Source organism: Diceros bicornis, chromosome 12, assembly GCF_020826845.1.
Source record: "Diceros bicornis minor isolate mBicDic1 chromosome 12, mDicBic1.mat.cur, whole genome shotgun sequence".
NCBI lineage: Eukaryota > Metazoa > Chordata > Mammalia > Perissodactyla > Rhinocerotidae > Diceros > Diceros bicornis.
Window position 1 is genome coordinate 22,777,199 of NC_080751.1, and position 13,351 is coordinate 22,790,549.

Genomic DNA, 13,351 nt, shown 5'->3' on the forward strand with positions numbered 1-13,351 from the left:
ACGCAGATGGGAGGAAGGAAAGAGCAGCCAGCCGCCTGAGCCAGACCCCTTCACACTCGCAGTCCCGCCCCCGCCGCTCCGGCCAATCAGCGCCCGGGAGCCGCGGCCGCGCGCCCCCCTCGCCCCGCCCCTGGCCTCCGGTGCCGGGGAGGAGCGGCTGGGCCGGGGGCGCTGTCTGAGGCCGCTGGGGCGCGGGCGGAGCCGGCCAATCCCGGCGCCCGCGCCTCCTCCAGGCCCAGCTGACCGGGGTCGGCTCCCGGCGACCACAGGGAGGCGCGGCCCGAGCGGCGGCCTGGGCTCGTTGGCACCTGCCGTGGCCGCTCAGGCCGGCCGGGGTCTGGGGCCTTGGGTCAGAGAGCCCGGGAGAATGTGGAACGCGGCTGTGTTCCTTGTCCTGGGGGTTGGGGGAGGGGAAGGGTTCACTCCAGGGTTGGTGCCTTCGCCCCCGCGCGGCCGGCCGGCGAGCTCCAGCTCGCCGGCCTCTCACGAAGGGGCCTCGCGCGGTGAAGGGGCCCAGGGCCGTCCTCCTGTCTCATGCCCCTCCTGCGTAAAGTCCCCTCCTCCAGGAGTCCCGTGGGGTTGCGTGCGGTAAAGGACGCAGGGGTGTTCAGCGCAGGCCCTGGCCCTTAGACAAAGGATGGATGGGTGGGTGGGTGGATGGATGGATGAGTTAGAAAAGCCTTATCACACGCTCATTAAGGGCTCTGACAAAGTTTCACCCCTAAGTGAAACGGGGTCCCCAGTGGCTCCAAACCCGACGTCCGGGCCCACTAGTGCACTACGAGGCGCATGCTTGGGGCTGCCTGGCAGCTGTCTGCGGTATGTGGGCTGAAGAGGCAAAACTCTTCTAGAAGAAACGAAGTTCTCTCTCCACCGCTTATAGTTGTGTTTCTACCATGTAACTTCAGCTGAAACACACAAGCAACTGGAGTTGAACCTGTTCCATCCCTCGACCCTTAACCGTCGCATGAAAACAGTGTAGACAGCTGTTTAGTCAGCTTGCAAAGATGGTTCCTTAATGTTCACATTCGACTCACTTCCTTTTTATTTCAACTTTTATTTAATATCTGCTCTGGTCACCGCAGATATGAGAAACCTCTGCAGAGTCGTTTTACTCTGTCACATTTATTAGATTTTTATATTTTCTCATTCTGCTTTTGAAAGAAATTGTTCTTTTAAGACTTCTGTGAAAGGGAAGTCTTCTTGTGTGTGGCTAACCTGAACTGAGAAGGAAGGCAATTTACTATAGATGTCTTACTGAAAAGGAGTCATCTTAAAACATGCCACGACAGATATTTGTGCAAATCAAAATGCCTTGGTAAGGAACTTGAGGAGCTGTCCAAATCTTGAGACAGTGAGGATTAGTTGTTTGAAGCCAGCAAGCCAGCCATTGGCTGGAGCTTGTAGGATTTTTTGAGGGAAGGAGGGAGCTAGTGTCCGGTGAAAAGGTGTACATATTTTTATCTGGTTTTGCAGAAAGAGGTTTGTTACTCTGTAGGCACCTAAGAGGCATTTCCAGGACACACTCTATTTGGCCAACCAGCCCCTCCCTTTGTTTTGACTACCACTTTTATGCAAAGGACTCTCAAATCATGCTCCAGAAATGAATCTCCATTTGCCTGCTTTACATCTCCACCTGGATATCGGGCAGGGATCCCAATTCATCATGTCCGAAACTGAACACACGCTTGCCTTCTTGAAGACTGCTCATCCTTCTGACTCCCCTATTTCTGTTATCAACATCATTGACCTCCCAGTCACCTCTGTTTGAAACCTCAAAGTGACCTTTGAGTCTTCCTTCTCTAGTGTCTCCTCTCATCTGATGAATTGCCAAGACCCACAGACACTCCTTTCGCAATATTTATCACATCCACCCCTCCTATCCATTCCCACTGCTGCCATACTGGCTCAGTTCTCATTTCCTCCCTTCTTATCTTGACTATCAAAATGTTCTAATTAGCCTTCACACTTCCATTGTTCCTCTTGTTCCAACCATCCTGTATTTTGCCTTGCCCCAGGCCAATCTTCCTAATGAATAATATGCATGTCAGGATTAGGTTCAGCTTCCATCCAGCAAGGAAAAAAGGAGCAATGCCCTCTCCCTTTAGGAACACTTCCTAAAAGTTGCAAACACCATTTCCTTTATATTTCATTAACCAGAATTTAGTCATATGACCACACCTAGCTGCAAGAGAAATTAGGAAATGTGATCTTTATTATGCACAGGCATATACACAGTTAAAAATTGGGGCTTCTGTTACTAAAGAAGCAGGAAAGAATGATATTGAAGGACAAGTCCTTCATATTACTTACCGTTCAAAAGCTTTCAGTGGCTCGCACTGCATTAAGAATACGCTCTTCAGCGTGGCATTCAAGACCTACCGTGATCTGGCCTCAGCTCACTCTCCAGCCTTGTGCCCTCTATGCGTGCGACATAAATGGGGCCGTGTGCTGCTTTCGCATTTTCTGGCTCCTCCATCCAGTCCCAGTTCAGATACCTCTTCTCTCCCAAAGCCTTTCTTAATCCCCCTTGCTCCAACTCTGTTTGCTGCCTATAGCTTTTTGTGCTGTTCCCGTGCACCCCGGAGCTGTGTTAATAGTTAACCCTCAATTGGGAGTGGAGAACTCCCTGCGCTATTGGCACTTTCATTGGACATAAGTGTGGTGCTGAGTGGGAGAGCGGTGTTTGGGGGTGCCTTATGCCATGCCAAATGTATTTGTCATTGAACTAGCAAAACCTCTCTTTAAGGAGGAGCTGGTCTCTTGGGGCTTCTTTCGGGGACTAGCCTGCCCTGTGGCTGCTCTGCCTACATGTGAGGCAAACCAGGAAAAAGGTGTTCGCTCTTGGCCTCCCCAACAGTGGGTAAAGCGTTTCACTTTCTGCCTTCTTTTTCTGTCCTTCTTCCTTTTTCAAATCCCTCTCCTTTTGCTTTTCCATCACATTTCTTCTGTCTTTTCATAATTTTACATGCCTCCTGCTTGTAGGTATTTGGTACAAAAAAAAATTATCGATTCCTGTATTTAGATACCTTCCCCCACCACACTTGTATGTGTTCTGTCTAGGTTCTAGATGTATAAGTACCAAATTATACCTTAAAAGATACCTTATATCTTATCATTATACCACTAGAAATACCTTAAAAGTGGTCCAGTCTGACACCACTCACCATCACCACCACCATCATCTGATGCTTGAATCTGTCGATAGGTTAAAGTATCGTTCAGCAAGTATTTCCTCTCTTCTTCCTCCCACCTGGATGGGAGTGTACTTACTCACCACTTTGACTTTGAGCTTGACCACGTGACCAACTTGGCCAATGGAATAAGTGGATGTGAAGCAAGCAGAGACATCAAAATGTTTTTGCAGAGTTGCGCTTGGGCTCCTGCATATGTGTGATTCAGCGTGCCCCAGGTAGACGTTGTCCCTTCAGCCTGGCACCAGAACAAAGACAGAGGAGTGTGTCTGAATCCAGCCTGCAGCCTTGAGCAAGCCCGGCTCCCTCACAGCCCTAAAGAAGGGCACCCCACGCAGTGCCCAGACCCATGAGTGAGAAAAAGAAGTGCTGCTGTTGAAACCCACTGAGTTTTCAAGGCATGCGTTACCCTGCATTATTCTCTCTTCAGCATCTGTTCCAGTTATCTATTACTGCATAACAAAGCACTCCAAAAAGTAGTGGCATAAAATAACAACCATTTTCTTACACTCATGATTTGTAGGCTAGGAATTCAGAGAGAACACAGCATGGGGTCTCATCTCTGCTCCTGGATGACTGGAGCGTCAGCTGGGGTGGCTTAATGGCTGGAGATGGCTGACATAGCTCAACTGGGGCCATATGCCTGTGGTCTCGGTTCTGGCTATCCTCTGGGATCTTTGGTTCTGTTACACATTGCATCTACTGAGGCTGGAATATCCAATATGACTCTTTCATTCACACACCTGGTACCTGGGCTAGTGTGGCTGGGAGAGCTGGGGCTGGCTGGGCACCTCTCTCTCTCTCAATGTGGCTAGCTTGGGCTTCCTCACAGCATGGTAATTTCAGTGTAGTCAAACTTCTTACATAGTAGTTGACTTCTCTCAGAATGAGTGTTCTAAGAAATCTAGGTAGAAGCTGCAAGACGTCTGATCTGGCCTCTGACGTGCCAGAACATCACTTCTTTCACATTCTGTTAGTCAAGCAAGTCACTAAGGCAGCCCAAATTCAAAGGAGGAGAATTAGACTCCACCTCTAAGAGGAGGGAGTAGCAAAGAATTTGCAGCTGTCTTTGATCCACAGTAACATTCTTAAAGCTTAAATGTGCATGGGTTCTAGACCAGAGCAGCACACATAAGTCGCCACTTCCAGAAGTGCCCAAGCTCTAGTGTCTCTTTGGAAGACGCTATTAGAAAGTTCCTTTGGCATTATTTAGTCATGTTTTTAAAACCATGACTGCATCATCCATGGTAAAGAAGAATCAGTTTCCCTCATTAAAGCAATCCTATGGATTTTTTACTTATGAAGTGATAAGAATGGTGTTTTCCCTGCCTTATCAAAGTGGCTATTTATCACTCCCCCTGTACTTACGTACTGTGGATGGTTTGTATTATACACAAATGCTGGCTTCTGCTTATCTCAGTTCTAACTTCACATCTGATGACAGTTTGGTATGTTCCACGTTATTTCACTAGAATCACTGGTGGCATCACTAGAATCACACAGTAGGAATTGTTTTCTGCCATGCATAGACTGAAAAAGGAAAATTATATCCTTCATCACAGGCAAATTTGGATTCTAGAGTACTTCCTTACCTTTCCTGAGAGACACCAGGTAGTTTAACAATCATATTAAAAGGTTAAACTTTAGTTTACTTCTTTCCATGTCAGCAAAAGACAGCTTTGCAGACAATGCAATGTGATTTTTAAAAACGAATATTTGTCTTTCAAATAGATTAGGTTACTGAGCAAACAGAGCAAACAAGGTGAAAATCCAAAATAATAAAGTTCTTTTTCTTCTGTGGTGGCCAACTTGGTGCATAGTAGCATACTGGAATCAAAATACTGGTGAGTGTGTAGTCTGCAATCCTTCCCCTGGGTTCCCCCCAGTATCATCTCTACCCACCAAAAAGACAAAAAAAGAAAAGAAAGGGGGCCATAAATGCCCCAAGAACCAAAAGGTCAGGCCCAGACTCAGATAAACAATTTGAGTCAATACTGAAAGGGAATTTGGTCAGAGTGGGAGTAAAAGGCAGGATGAAACAGAACTATGATGTCTGTTTCTATGGTTTTAGAGAAAAGCTAAAGCTATATTAACTGATATTTTCTTCTTAGAGAGGACTGGTAAAATAGAAGCATCGAAAGAGATGAGTTCAAACATGAGAATATCAGTTAGTTTGGTGTCTCTGTTTTGTGGGCAAGGGTTCTAAGGATAGTGATTTAAGTCATCAACACAACCAGATGTTTACTGAGTTTCTTACTAAGAGTAAATCACTCTGCAAGGCCCATAGAGTGAAATACAAAAAAGGGGAGCATGGATTACTTGGGGAGCTGATTAAAATGCATATTCCTGAGCCTGGAGGAGGGCCTAGGAACCTGCATTTCAACAAACCAATCCTCCCTTCCTGCATTCCCACCCAACCACCCCCCCAACCCCCCAGATTACTCAATCAAAAGTATTTACAAGGGCATTGAATTCACAGTTTAGAATTAAAGAAGTTCAAGATGAGATCTAGGCTAGACCTTCAAAACCTGTCAATCAAGTCCTCCTTACTGAGTACAATGCTAAGTGGTGGAAGCAGGTGTGATTGGTGGGGAGGGGGATTGGCGAGGGTAGCGAAGTGGATATCAACTAGAATGAGTTATAGTTCTCTCAAGCATTTATTATGCCTGGCACTAGAATTCACTGAAGTCTGTTTGGGAAACAGCCCTGGACTCCTGAAAAGAGAACTAACCTTACAAGTAGAACTCAGTGGTCCCCAAACTTGACTCCCATCAGAGTCATCAAGAAAGAGTTTAAAAAGGATAGATTCTAGGACTCCAACCCTAGAAACTTTGGTTTTGTAGCTCTGGGGTAGGAACCCAGGTATGCATCCATATTTTTTTAATTCTTCCAGTTAATAGATTAATAAAATATAATAACCAAATGTAACGGCATCTGGATTAAAAGAAAAATAAAGGATAATTTTGAGACTACTAGGGAAATTTCGTGGGGATTGTATGTTGAACTTAATGTTGAGTTTCTTAGGTGTGGCAACAATGTTCTGCATAATAGGACAATGACCTCATTTTTGGGAGAGTATGGAGAAGTATTTAGAGGTGACGTGTCATGGTGTCTGCACACGACTCTTGGATGGCTTGCTAAAGGGGAAATGTGTGTAAATATAGAGAGCAATGCAGAATGTTAATGGCTGGTAAAACTGGATGAGGAGTATATGGGTGTTCATTGTTTTGTTCTTGAAACCTTTCCGTAGGCTAAAAATTTTTCAAAATTACAAAACGTTATTTTTTTTTACAAGAGAGAATAAATCATGAGGGGAACAGCCTCCAACTTTGATTTTGTTGCACAACAGATTTGAGCAACCTTAGTAGAAAGATATGGATTACAGAAGCTTGGAGCCATGAGAGATCACTGTGGCTAGAACTGTGGTTCTCCACTCACCTTCTGCTAGGACACACATGATAAATAATGCTTATACACAGTGCCCACAGCCTCAGGTGGACCTAGGCTTTGATGTAATTCCTGGCTACCCACCTGTAGCACAACAGATTTCCCTCCTACTTAAGAAAGAATGTTGACCTGCAAGTAAGTGACATTATCATAGGGATAACTTCTAATTCATTCAGATTTATTTTAAAAATAATAATGTCCGAACTTCTCTACTTTTGTGTGGGAGGGGTTTGAAAATTCAATAAATCACTCTGTTGTACAAAGAAAATGTAGATTGTTTGCTATCTGTAACTGATCCCATCTTCATCATGGGCAGTCACAGCACTGGGTTATTGCGGGGAGAAAATGGCTTTAACTTGACAGAGAATGTAATGGAAGGCTTTTCCAGTTTAAATAGCCTCGTGGATAATTCAGAGTCTTTTGATAAATACTCAGCATTTCAGACTTCCTCTCTATCAGTAAGTGACTCTGCAATGATGTCATTGTAGAAAAATTTAAGAGAAGTTACAATTTTTTAAAAAAAACAAGAAAGAGTGGTGCTTCACTAATAAGAAGAATGCATGGACATTGTGGCAGATTATGAAAATAGTCCCATTCTTCACTTCTCCCTGTGTCCTGACCCTCTGTCACGTTACTTTCAGGGCCCTCCAACTCTGTCTGGGCTCAGCCATAGGATTTTCTTTAGTTAATGGGTATGGCTGACTCGAGGCAAGCAGAGGTTTGAAATAGGCTTATACATTGGGCTTTTCTCTTGTGCCCATGCCATTGCCCTCAGAACATGCCTGGGCTAGCCTGCTGGAGGATGAGAGACACGTGGAGCACAGCTGAGTCCCCAGTCATCGTAGTGGAGGTCATCCTGCATCAACTACCAGCCATTCAACCCCAGATATGAGAGCAAGCCCAGCCAAGATCAGCAGAGCTGTCTAGTCGGCCCCTCCAGAAACGTGAGCAGTAAACATTTATTGTTGCGTGCCACAAAAGGTTTGTGGTTCTTTGTTACTGTGTTCGTCCAAGTCCTCTAAGAAGCCACTGCCAAGATGGGATAAAACATACAAGGATTGTATTTGGGAAATCCCTATGTGAGAGAAAATGGGGAGTGAGCTGCAAGCTGAGTGAGCTGTCAGAAGCCAATGCAAGTCTGACCCCAAGTGAAGGAGAGAGGGAAGGAAGGTTGGTTAGAAACATCCTGGACTGTGGTGCAGTCTAAGGAAGGTTCAGCAAGGCTACTAGTGAACCTCAAGCCAAAGCTGGCTATCAGAGGAGACTTGAGCTTTCCAGGAACAGGTCTGCCATAGCATCTCCACTACACTCAAGCATTGCCTGGGAGCAACCTGTGGGAAGCATGGCCTTGGCACAAACTGGGCAGTGGATTTCAGAGCACGCTAACTGGCCGACTAGACTAATACGTCTGCGAGGTTTTTTTCTCATGGCTGCCACAGTTACACAGCGTTATTGTGGTAAGACTTAACTGATAAAGGCATAGAGTCTCTATTACTGTAGAACAGCAGTTCTTAATATGGGCGGTACTTCCTCCTAGGGGACATTCTGGAAATGTCTGGGGGCATTTCTTGGCCGTCATCATGTTGGGGGGTGCTACTGGCATTTGGTGGGCATGGGCCAAATATGCCAGACGTCCTGCAATGCACTGGACCATCCTGCACAACAAACCATCCCAGGTCCTTCACAACTTTTCACTATCCTATATGATATCCACAAGGGGAATAATCTGTTCAGAATTATTTAAGCCAAGAACCTAATTCTGTTTTACACAGAAACATCAAATATTTTTTGCCCAATATGAATATGCACTGCATTTCTAAGATTACAATTGTTGTGGACATTCAAGAAAGATTTCTTTGTTTCAAACTTTACTGAGTGTTGGTTACCCATATTCGGAAATCATGCCATAGGCAACACTACTTGTGGTATGTGAATCACCAATACAATGCTCCTAAGATAGTCTACATTTGTAGCTGTGGCCACCATATACGGTGTGTAAACATTCGATTATTTCATTATATTCCCTGGGTGGTCATTCCCAGGTATTTGCTCATAGTGAAACACATGTGGTTTTATTATATTAATTTTCCTGAAATTATGTGGTAGGTAGGCTATATTACTTACAAACCTCATTTTAGGATGAAAGAAGTTGCTAGGTCTGACATGGTTAAGAACCACTCCTGTAGAATGAGGGCCAAAAAGCTATAGAAAGATTATAAAAGAGAAGGGAAATGTACACTCGTATCCATAGCAGCATTATTCACAATAGCCAAAAGGGTGGAAGCAACCCAAGTGTCCATTGACAAATGAATGGATAAACAAAATGTGGTATATATATACAACCGAATACTAAAAATCCTTAAAAAGGAAGGAAATTCTGACATGCTACCACAGGGATGAACCTTGAAGACATTATGCTAAGTGAAATAAGCCAGTCACAAAAAGACAGGTACTGTATGATTCCACTTATAGGAGGTACCTAGAGTAGGCAAATTCGTCAAGACAGAATATAGAATGGTGGTTGCTAGGGGCTGGGGGGAGGAGGAATGGTGAGTTGTTGTTTAATAGGTATAGATTTTCAGTTTTGCAAGATACAAAGAGTTCTGGAGATTGGTTGCACAACGATATGAATATACTTAACACTACTGAACTGTACACTTAAAAAGGGTTAAAATGGTTTTTATGTTATGTATATTTTACCACAATAAAACAAAGAAAGAGAGAGAAAGGGAATGTAATTCCAGCCTAGGTCAGACTCTGATTAAAATATAAATGGATACTACTAAATAATAGTTTCCATTAATGTTATATTGATATTTAAATATATAGGTTTATATGAACACGTGTACATATATATTTGATATCATATTAAAATTGAAAAGAAATGATATGACCCATGGAGAAACTGGTAACTCAGGAAATACTTTATATCAGAACAAGATTTTTTTTAGAAAAGAGGACTTAAAGAAGTTGGAGTTTAATTGGAGAGTCTGGGTGACCTCATGACCTTTGTGCTGGTTAACCATCTATTATGGTCCCGCTCCAGGCCGCCCTTCTCGGTTCTGTGATGTTGCGGCTGAGCCACATTTCCCACATTCCCTTGCCAGCTGGCTTTCTATGGTTCTGGGAGGCACTGGTGGGAAATGGGAGAATGGAAGAAAGGAAAGAGGGCTTCTTTCCCGCTCCTGCCTCCTGTCCGGAGATGGCTGGCAGCAGCAGACAGCTCTAGCTCCAGCTTCTAGCTTCTAGCTTCTTTCTGCAGTCCCAACACTAGCCTCACACAGCCCCTCAGAGGTGCCACTGTCAGCCAGGCCACACCTTCCTCAGAAGCCAGAGCTTCCACTGAGCTGCATCCCTCATGGGGGACTAAGAGCTCACGTGTGGAGAGAGATCTGGGCATCAGCCCTGCCCAGCCCTCCTCTGACATCCTGTTTCTAGTAATACCACCTCTTCACTTTTGCTCCCCAGCCCAGTGGTAGCTGCTGGATTATTAGTCTCTCAGTTATTAATCTCTGGTTTACCTCACCATTCCTTTTTGCTTTTCCCCCCAGCTATGTAACTCCTTGGTAATCAATTGCCTGTATTATCTCTCTTCCGGTGGAAATTCCTAGTGTAATTTCTGTTTTCCTGACTGGATCCTGACTAATGAAATCTTTTAAAGATATACCACATCTGTCTGTCAATACAGTGGTCTGGTAGCGATGTTGCCTCCACCTGTGTTCCTAGGGAACAATCTGGTATGGATCCCTATATCAGCTTGATTTTGGTCTCTACTATTATTTTCTACTAAAATAACCAGGGCTCCTGGGAGAGTAGCTGGCTCTATGACTCTGTGTTTGCGGCACAGAAAGCAAAATAGGTTAGAAAATCTTGTGAAAAAGCAAAAATGCTTGCAACAATCTCTGGGACTCTCGTTGGCCAGATTGTGAGAACTCGAGCATTGAAAAGAAAAAAAAAACATTTCTGTGCAAAACATGAGTGCATAGTGATACTCAAAAGGAGTAACTAAAATACAGTACATTCAAGGAAAGGCAATTATCAGTTTTGATAATGTTTGCAGAAAATGTTCTTTATGCCAAAGCAAACATATGCACCCAACAGTAAGATTTAGTTAGCACCCAAGTACCATTAGTCAAAACCAGGCAGTAACAATTCAGCTTAGCCCAACAAATACTTGCTTGGGACAAGATCATCCTAGAAAGATCTGAACTTGTGTTCCAGTCCTAAATAGTAATTCATGTCTTCAGTAATTCAGCCAATTATTTCAATAAATATTTATTGGGTGCCTATTATGTGCATTATTCCAGACACCTGGGATACAACAGCAAAGAAAATAAAACACAAAAAAATCTGTCCTCATGAAGCTTATGTTTTAGCTAAGAGATTCAGTATGCAATAAGCCTAATGAAGAAGTAGACTGCATAGAGGGTGGTAAATGCTATGGAAAAAAGAAAAAGGAGAACAGAGTAAAAAGGCTCAGGAGAAGCAGAGGTGGGCAGTATTAAATCGGTAGGCCTCATTGTGAAAGCGAGATTTGAATAAAAACTTGGAGGAGATGAGGAGGTTAACCGGGTGGGTATCTGGGCAAAGAATATCCCAGGCACAGAGACTAGCCACAGCAGAAGCCTAACTTGGAAATGTACTTGGTGTATTCAGGGAATAGCAAGGAGGCCAGTGTGGTTGGAAGGAAATGAACCAAGAAGAGAATAATAGGAGCTGTGGTCAGAGAACCACCTTGTACAGGGCCTCGTAGGTTCTTATAAAGACTTTGGCTTTTATCGTGAGTGAAACGGAGAGCTCCTGCAAGGCTTGGGGTCTGCTTTGACTGGTTTAAAATGATCTGCTGTGTTAAGAATAAGACTGCAACGGGGATACTAGAATAAAGCAGCAAGTCCTGTTGGGAGGCTATCGTAATTATCCAAGTGAGAGGTGGTGGTGACTTAGGTCGGGGTGGTGGCACAGGAGGTGGTGAGAAATGGTTCAATTCTGAATATTTGTCAAGGCTTGACAAACAAAAAGGCAAATACTAAACAGCTAACACCCGTGTTACATGGCTGTTATTATCGAGATGGGGGTTGGGATCAAACCTCACTTCTACATCAGGATCCTGGAGTCTGTCGTGATCCTGCAAATACATCTTCAATGAAGAGGAATAAAACCTGATGTCACCATTTTATTGAAATATGGGAATGAGATGGAGTGAAAGCCAGGGTATTGGTTAGGTTGGAGAATAATAATTGGTTGGTGTCAATGAAAGAGGAAACAGTAAAACGGTGAGCATAAACTAAGGAAAAGGATGTCTAAACTAACAGGATTCTGGGGCCGTTAGTAGAAAGGAAAGTAGCCTTAATACTCTCACCTCCTATATTGATGGCATGGACGTGCAGGGTGATGATACATCCATGCCAACAGGAATTGAATAGGTTTCTTATGGTGTATTTGAGACGGCGAGAAAATAGGCAAGATATTTAAGGGAAAAAAAATTCATCCAAAATGATTGAACCTTCTTTTTAAGCTTTAGGGCTTTACAAGGAGTAAACTTGATTATCCAAATTACATCCCACATCACATCTCCTCCCCAAATGAGAGGCAAATGAGGCGTGGCAGTGTTGGCATTGGGTTTCGGGTTTAGCACATCAGTGGATTCAGTCAAGTTTGAGGTTCAAGGCTTGGTCAAGTCCTTGCTTCAGCTCCAGTGCTCTGTGTCCTGCAGGCCTTCTAGATGCTTATGGCTGCCTGGCCCAGGCAAATGGAGCCCTGCCTAGTGGTGGGGGACTTTGTGCAGGAATGGAGAGAGCCTTCATATTTTGTTCCTTTCATATAAAGCATTATCATTAATAATATCAGGCTTCTTTAATGACGGGATGTGATTCCAAGTGGAGTGTTATGTTGACCAGGCCTTATAGTTCCTTAGCAGCTGCAAACTGCTGATGGTGTTTTTGGCTGATAACTTTCTGTATTCCATTGTTGATATTTTGGTTCTTAGCCCCTCTGAGGAATCTCTGCTGAATAATTTCTTAAATTTTTCAACTATTATCCAATTATTATCCATAATAATTTAAGATTTGAATAAAGTTCCATCTTAACCTATTTTTCTTTGTTATTTAGTTATCTTACCACATTCATTATTTCATGTTGACATATAGTCCCCTAAAACAGCAAATCCTTAACCATTTTTCCAATATGACCCACATATCAGAGCTATTAATAATAATGACTAGCTTTCACAGGGGCCTTACAGTGTACAAGGTACCAAGTCTTATATGGCTTAATTCTCCCAACAATCCTATATGATAGACACCTTTATGATCATCATTTTACAGGTGGGAAAACTGAGTCTTGGAGAGATTAACTAACTTCTTCAGATCATACAGCTAGTAGACTGTAGAGCCAGGATTCAAACCTAGCCCATCTGACTCCAGATCTAAACTCTTAACCATTCCCGCTTATGTGCAGAATTTAACTGGGAGCTTATGAGCACCCGCAAACTACAGCCCATGGGCCAAATCCAGCCGTATACCAGTGGGGACTGCTAGAGCCAGCCACTGCTGCATCCCCCTCTGCCCCTGTTCCCCACTCTACTCCCAGAGTCTGCCTCCTTGGCCAGTGGCCACACTTTGCTGCTGCCCAGGGCCCACTGGTTACTATCTATGTGTTGGGGACTCTACTGTTGGTAATTGCTGGCAACGAGCAGTAGAATCTCAGTCTGC